The 7475-nt window shown below is 41.3% G+C and overlaps 1 protein-coding gene and 1 long non-coding RNA gene across 2 annotated transcripts in view; one reads left to right on the top strand and one right to left on the bottom strand.

Moving 5' to 3' along the window:
• tnksa (tankyrase, TRF1-interacting ankyrin-related ADP-ribose polymerase a) overlaps positions 1 to 7475 on the top strand; it is a 182576-nt gene that overhangs the window by 55725 nt on the left and 119376 nt on the right. The gene's annotated exons all lie outside the window — the stretch shown is intronic.
• LOC118563919 lies at positions 5179 to 5923 on the bottom strand. Its single transcript, XR_004931528.1, has 3 exons — positions 5776 to 5923; positions 5592 to 5669; positions 5179 to 5195 (listed from the first exon to the last, which is right to left on the bottom strand). It is a non-coding gene; the product is annotated as an uncharacterized LOC118563919 (long non-coding RNA).

The raw sequence follows: 7475 nt of genomic DNA, 5'->3' as shown, positions 1-7475 counted from the left end.
AATTAGTGTCCTAATAAAAAAACAAAAAACAAATATGTTTAGACACGTTCCTAAAAAAAAAAAAAAACTCTGGAAAGTGGGATGCAAACTTGCTCCACACAAAGTTTGACAGCAAGAGTTGAAAAGGGCAATTAATATTAATTTTCAGTCTTCAAATATTTAGGAGAGAGAGAAATGTTGGAATGAATATACAGTCAGAAGAGAAATGAGAGTAAAAAGAGGGACAGTCCATTAGGCTCCGTAATACCTCCATTGGTATTCAAAGATCAGCTGTTCTCAGCCCCGAATCAATTCTCTTCTCTGGACCATGTCAAAGCACGCACACACACAAACACACCACACACACACACACACACAACACACACTACACACACACACACATACTCGTTTATCTGCCCCGGTGGGGACAGTGGACAAAAAGGTGTCCGGTGGGGACCACCCTTTCTAAATGAGATACAGACATGGTTCCAAGTCCCAAATTTTTTTTTGATTTTAGATTTTCATATATCGCTTAAAATGTTAAGATTTCACATTTTAAATTTTCACTTATTGCATATGAAATTTACTAACACAATGGGGACTTAAGAAGTGGGTTGGTACCAGGTGCCGCCCATAGGGGGGGACAAAACGGTCTGTTGTCCCGGGCCCAGAGTGAGTGAGTGAGTAAGTGAGTGAGAGAACCTACAACCTACAACATTCTCTCCTACAGACTTCTGGAATTGACAGCCTACAACAAAAATTGATGGAGACAAAAATAAAAAAACAAAAGCACTACTGAAGCGGCTGCTGGATGTAACACTCTTCTTAGCCTTCAGGAATATGCCATTCAGAGGCAGCGCAAATACACTAGATGAGCCAGACAATGGAAATTTCTTGCCATAATTGAGCTGTTAGCAAAGTATGATGTTATTTACTGTGGGAAAGGAACATGAGGTTACAAAAACAGTCTTTGCTTACTTTGTTCAATTTTGCAAAACTGTAGTAGCTACTAACAGTACACACAATTAAACTACCAGTGTAAAAAACACCATAGGCTGAGTGATACAAACAAGCTACACAAATGTTGAATGAAAAGTCTGTCATTTATTTTTAACAGCAGGCAACATTACTGATATACAGAAATGTTAATAATTAATGTAAAGATCAGTAACTGCTACAATTGGAACCCATTAATGTAAAATATTTTCAATATTTGAATGAATTCAATTCCAGTCCTCACAACCCCCTGCCCTGCATGTTTAGATGTGTCCCTCCTCCACCACACCTGATTCAAATGAGTGTCTCGTTATCAGGCCTCTGCAGAGCTTGATGCCGAGCTGATCATTTAAATCAGGTGTGGTGAAGGAGGGACACATCTAAAACATGCAGGGCAGGGGGGTGCGAGGACTGGAATTGAGAAGCCCTGGTGTAGAGTAATTATGACTCAGAATATGAGCAATATGTGAGGGTTAAACAAACTTTTTAAACATTTGCTAATCCATGAATTGAAGAAGCATAACAGTACAAAAAAATTTCTGTTATGTATGAAATAAATTGCATAAAATAAAGTGCAATCTGAGCAGATCACTGCTCTCTAACAGCAGAACTTCAAAAGCTGACCTCTGAGGTTCAGCTAATCAACAGATCAAATGGTGAGAGCTGCATTAACAGTTGCTCTTTCAAACACAAAACAAGAGCTTGCAGTTACCTCGTAGACCGCCGCTTCCAGGTGTCTATGCGGTTTTTCACATAGTATTTCACAGCATCCCAGGTCCTACCTTTCAGTGCATCTGGGAATGCATGGATACATTCAAGACACTGTGCTTTCCCAGGAACCTTGCCAGTCTTAATGTTGTGCATTAGCTTTTGTTTCCACAGCGTGGACTTCTGCTTTGCTCCACATCTTCCTCTTCTTTCTTGATGAATCTATGAAAAATAAATACGATGAAATAAAGGTTTCGTAGGGGTGATACTATAGATGTGTGTGTGTGTGCACTATAGACAGTCCAGAGGCTGCACTGCCACTGTTGATGGATTGAGCCAGTTTTCAACTGGAACTGGTTCTCAATTCTTATCCCTAATTTTGATGCAAACAGTAAGTGAAATAAAAAAGGCAGCATGAGTGTTCAATCCTTATAAGCCTATTATTGCAAATTCTATAAGAAAATAAATTGTCAATTATCGTAAATCGTAAATGTCAACAGTTTTTCCTGTCTGTAAGCAATGTGATAAAATAATGCTTATTTTAGTTTATTTTTAATCTGGAGGAGAGTTCATTAGAACGACGGTCTGTGGCGAGATCCTAAGGAGAGAAACCATTCAGTTGAGTTTGTTTTGCAAACATCTGACCGGTGGCGACGGGTTAATGCGGGGTGCTGAGGCGCCGCCCCCCTCCAAATAGCTTGGACAAAATTTACTTAAAGTACTTCTTGATTCTAAAATCGACCAACTCGGAAAAACTTATTTCCAGAAAATGGGGCATTAAGATCGGGATTGCGCTGGTAAAGATATTTTTTTTAACTCAAAAGTGCCCCTTGGCACCGCTAGGCGGAAAATCCACATCTGGGTCACGTGGTACGATGACGTAGTTCGTTTGACTTTAGCTCCGGCTAAGCTACAGAGAGTGCAATGGAGACACAACGACAAGTTCACATGTGGATTCACAAAGTGATGATTTTAACATGAAATACAGCGCAAGCTTCTGTTACAATTCGGCTATATAATAATAAAACATTTAGGAGATTCAACGAATGGGTTGGAATCAGGTTTTATAATCGCGGTTCAGATGTAAACACACGGAAACAACTGTCAAAGCCCGACTGCCTGGCATAGTTTATCACGGCCGCTGAAATTCGCCAAAAAACAGGCACATAAAAGAAAAGGATCTTTTATCAGAACAAAACCACAGTGTCTCAGCATTATTTGTTCCCCGGAATTTTACTGATAATCTAGACGTAAGACCGGACGGCGCATTTATTAGTTGCGCCGCGGCGTCTTAGTATTCTCCGGATCGGTGGGGGGGAGCAGCAGGATGGCAGCAGCGTAGCAGAGCGGCAGAGAGAATACTTGGAGCGCCGGAAGTAGCAGAGACCGATAGACCCACAACCCAAAGGGCTGATATCCCACCGCGGATTTAAAACATCTCGGGGTTTTGCGGGGTAGCAGGGCTTGTGCTGAGAGGAGGTGTGGCTAACGCGTTCGCTCCAAAGCCGAGGTTGCTATGGTTGACAGCCAGATTTCTGCACTCCCCACGGTGTGAGGAGTGAGGAAGAGGAGCTGCAGCGTTAGTAAAACCCAGGCTGAGAGCTTCTCTGGGCTCAGGTTGCTCAGAAATTGTCTCGGCTGGAGTGGGACAGACACTCCACTCAGGACTCGTGAGGCAGTGCTGCGTCTGAGGCTAAAGCTTAGAGGCTACCGGCTACTGGGCGGTTCCATTGAGCGAGGACTTCTCTCCTCCGGGACTCTTCGGGTTCTGAAATGTGTGTAAGGAGACGTTCTCCTTGTTGGTATCTGAACAACCATAAACAACACACATTTTTAAAACATGTTTTATCCGTCTATTTTAATTTGAGAAAAGCGAGTTTTGCAAACAGGAAGTAACGTGTTGCCATGTAAACAGATCAACGCTTGTCAACGAACTACGTCTCGGTCACGTGACACGCGGCGAAATTTTTTAAGGAGGCTTGAGATAAAAAGCCTGAAAAATACAATTTGTCATCGAAATTTTTAATTTTTTTTACTCAGGTCATATTGATATATGAACTTTATAATATATAGCAACTTGTATGATCTCAGAATCAAGAAGTACTTTAATCATATTAAACATAAATGATTTAGAAAATGCAAAATAATTATGAAATAAAAAGTATTTGTTTGCAAGATGCTCCTGTTAGTCTCTCCGCACCTGTCAGCATTCATTATAAATCAATTCCAAATGGTATTTTACTAATGTATATGTACTTCCTGTGTGCGGTGCGCCGGCCTAATGAGTCAACATAAGCCCCTCAAACTTTGACAAGCACATGACCCGAAGCTGCTCTCTCATTGGCTTCCGTCAGTTTTCCCACAGGGGCGCAGCTCTTCAGTGTTTTGAGAGCATACGAGACTCAATACGTGTATCAAGTGGATTGTTACATACACTGAAACAGGTTATTGGTCAAATACCTTTTCTGGCTGTGATGAGGTATCAGACTCAGGGTCCTCCTCTCTAGATGTCCTCTTGGTGGGTTTAATCTTCTTCACACGTCTTGACTCGTCTTGAAAACAGAGATTCAATGATAGAAAAGTTAACTTAAAGCACTGCATCTTTGAAGACTTTAAAGAAAGCACATTTTCAAATACGTTTTCAAATTTTAAGTTTTTTCTCCAGGTATGATGAGGATATTGATTTGTGTATCTTGCATCAAATTACATATAAACACATAAAATTACAGAAACTTTCCCTGGTGCAGACATTGAAGACAGAAAGTTGTGGTAAAAGTTAAATAGACAAGGTAGAGCACAGCTTAAAAACCAATAAATGACAAAGTAAAGTACTCCAATATTAAAAGAAATTTATAATAAAAAAATCTGAATTGTGTATCAAGTGGATTATTACACCCACTGAAACAGGTTATTGGTCAAATACCTTTTCTTGGCTGTGATTGAGGTAACCAGACTCAGGGTCCTCCTCTCTAGGTGTCCTCTTGGTGGGTTTCATCTTCTTCACAGGTCTTGACTCAAAACAGTGATTCAATGGCTGTGATGAGGTATCAGAGTCATGGTCCTCCTCTGTCCAGTTCCTTGATCTACCTGTAGGCAAACAGATTGACAGAATGATGTTTTGAAAAGAGTGCCGTGGGGAATCCCACAGCATTCATCTATATAACGGGTGGTGATGGTAACAGTTACAAAAAAGCCTATAAAACTACCCCTTCATACTGCTTGTCCGCTGCAATCCAAGTGTCCTCGAAACCATGACATACACCGTTGACTTTCAAACATAATTCAGTATATTTTTGTAGCCTAAATATTAACTGTAGCCTGTTCGCCTGTAGAGTATTAAAAAACTAGAGGATTTCTCATCAGCTTGAGGGGTATAGATAATGATTGCATATTGACTTGGGATGAACTATTCCGTTAAAATACCTCTGGTTAGCTGTGATGAAGCATCAGACTCCTGGTCCTCCTCTGTAGGTGTCCTGTGAACGGGTCTAGTCATTTCACTGGTCTTAGACCTTCAAGGAAAAAACATTAAAGATGCAATGTTAGAAAAGCTCACTTGAAGCACTGAATATACTAAATCATCCTCTCCATGAACTATGAGAAACAAGCCATGGCAACATTGACCTGTTTTGTTTTTAACTATATAGCAGGGTTGATAACCCACCCAAAGACGCTAAAACTGACAGAGATTAGACTTCAGACCCCCATTAGATAAAAGCTTTAGATGTTTTTACATACATAAAGTTTATTAAACCCATGACAAAATAGTTCTGCCAAAACATTCTGTAATTGGGTTATGGTGTGAACAAGTGAAAAAAAAATGAATCCCTTCTTGCTGTGAACACCCAGGAACCCCTGGGAGTGCCCAGGACCCCCACTTCGAGAACCACTGGTTCAGTGGAATGTACCTGATGAGTTAGAGGATAGACTCGACATCACATCTTCATCTTCACTTCCAGATAGAGAGCTGTCTTCAGGTACTTCCTCTGAATAAACACAGCAAAAAATGTTGTGAAGCAGCATGACAAACCTATGACACATTTATCCCATCACATTAAATGATAAAATAGTGTGTGCAAGGTGAGGTTTTACCATTTGGATCAACGTTGATCTCGTCCAATGTCAGGCCTTTAAATTTTGATAGCTCTCCTCTTCCACAGGCCATAAGCAACTTTGCAACTTTCGCAACTTGTAATGTCCCTTCAGGGAGCCGATAATATTGTCGATGGACCCTGATGTTGTGACCATGAAACCTGCAAGGCAGTCCTCCTCATCTTTTCAAGTTTAGAACTTGTGACATTGTTGCATTTGTTCCTTAATCTTGTTGATGTCAACGTTTGAGGGTCCTTCACCCCGCATTCACATGCAATAGCCACGGATGGCATCAGATCCTCTGAGGTGACTTTCTTGCCTCAGGTCTACCAAACAAATACACATTCTCATCTGGCACATCACATTGTCGTCGATATCTCACCAGCATCTGTATGGAGGACACCATGTCTGGGCTGAGTAAGACAGGGACCTTTCTGTCCCGCTTACCTTTGATTCCCACACGCTCAAAGTATTTTGCAGAGCTCTTTTCCATGTCAGTCAAGGCAAGATCAAGATCTGGATTACTGGCAAAGGTGTTTCTCAACATGAAGTCATTCAAGGACATCTTTGAAACTTCTCCCTCTCTCCTACGATTGAAGACGATCACTTCACAAAGTGTTAGTTTAGCAAGATTTAACCAGTTCCTCTTATTTGGTGCAGTTTCAAGATTGGATCGATACTTGGGCCTTTCTGTGTCAATGTGGTTGTGCAGTCTCACAACATCTTCACAGTAGGGGATAAGAAGAGGTTTTATTCCACTTCGACTCTCTGAGGTTCCTCAGTGCATGCGAAGACACCCCACTCATCCCATTTATTCTCTTTCAATGTCCTGAACGTCATCACCTTTTCAAGGGCCTTCTTGTTCTCTGACATCCTTGCTTCAAACTCTGCAATATCTGCTATTTTAGTTTAGACTATGGCCTAGTTTGAGCGCCAAGGATGGAATCTTGAAACTGCTGGTATCTTCACTCCATCCACAGACCATCTTCACAGCTTTCACAACGTGGCAGAAGTTTGCTGGCAGAAAGAAGTCATGTATTGTTTTCAGCTTGCCATGGGTCTTTGCTAGGAGAACTAATCTTCCCATTTCCCCGCATTTTTTGTCTGATATATTGGTGTTGGCTTTTGTCTGTCCCTTTTTTTGTTATAGAAGTGTTCTCCCTAACTTCAGAATATATTTTTCTTGCCGAATTGTGTCTGTTTATGTTGTCTTGATTCATGCCATTTACTAGGCACCAGACTTTGTCATTGATCTCCTTTGGGACAGGCTGTCCAGCAGCACAAAGTGACTGCACTCTGGTTCTGCCTGGCTTCATGCTTTTCTTTGCCAATTTGCATTTTTCATGTGCCGCCACAACACTTTCCTTTTGAGTAATGCCTCACAGATGTGCAGTGCAAATAGTCTTTTGCATTCACTGGTTCAGTGCTTTGTTGAGAGGGAACCATCACCCCTTTACCCTCCTCCAGGACCTCAAAGTTGTGGCGACGATTGCCTTTATTTCGAATTAGAGTTATCTGCAGCTTTCTCTCCACTGATCCTTTTGGATAACTGAATGCTCGTGCTACCTCCTCCAAGTTGCTGTGTTTTCTTATCCAAGTGCCGTGCAATTTTGGCATATGGTTTAAAACAGTACAGGACAGTACTGCCTCTTATCGTAGACTCGACCACCCATTTTTTTTCTTTTTTAGCCTCAAGACTT

This window comes from Fundulus heteroclitus, chromosome 8 (assembly GCF_011125445.2).
Source record: "Fundulus heteroclitus isolate FHET01 chromosome 8, MU-UCD_Fhet_4.1, whole genome shotgun sequence".
Classification (NCBI taxonomy): domain Eukaryota; kingdom Metazoa; phylum Chordata; class Actinopteri; order Cyprinodontiformes; family Fundulidae; genus Fundulus; species Fundulus heteroclitus.
Note: the sequence above shows the minus strand (reverse complement) of the source record. Positions and strands in the feature narration are given on the sequence as shown.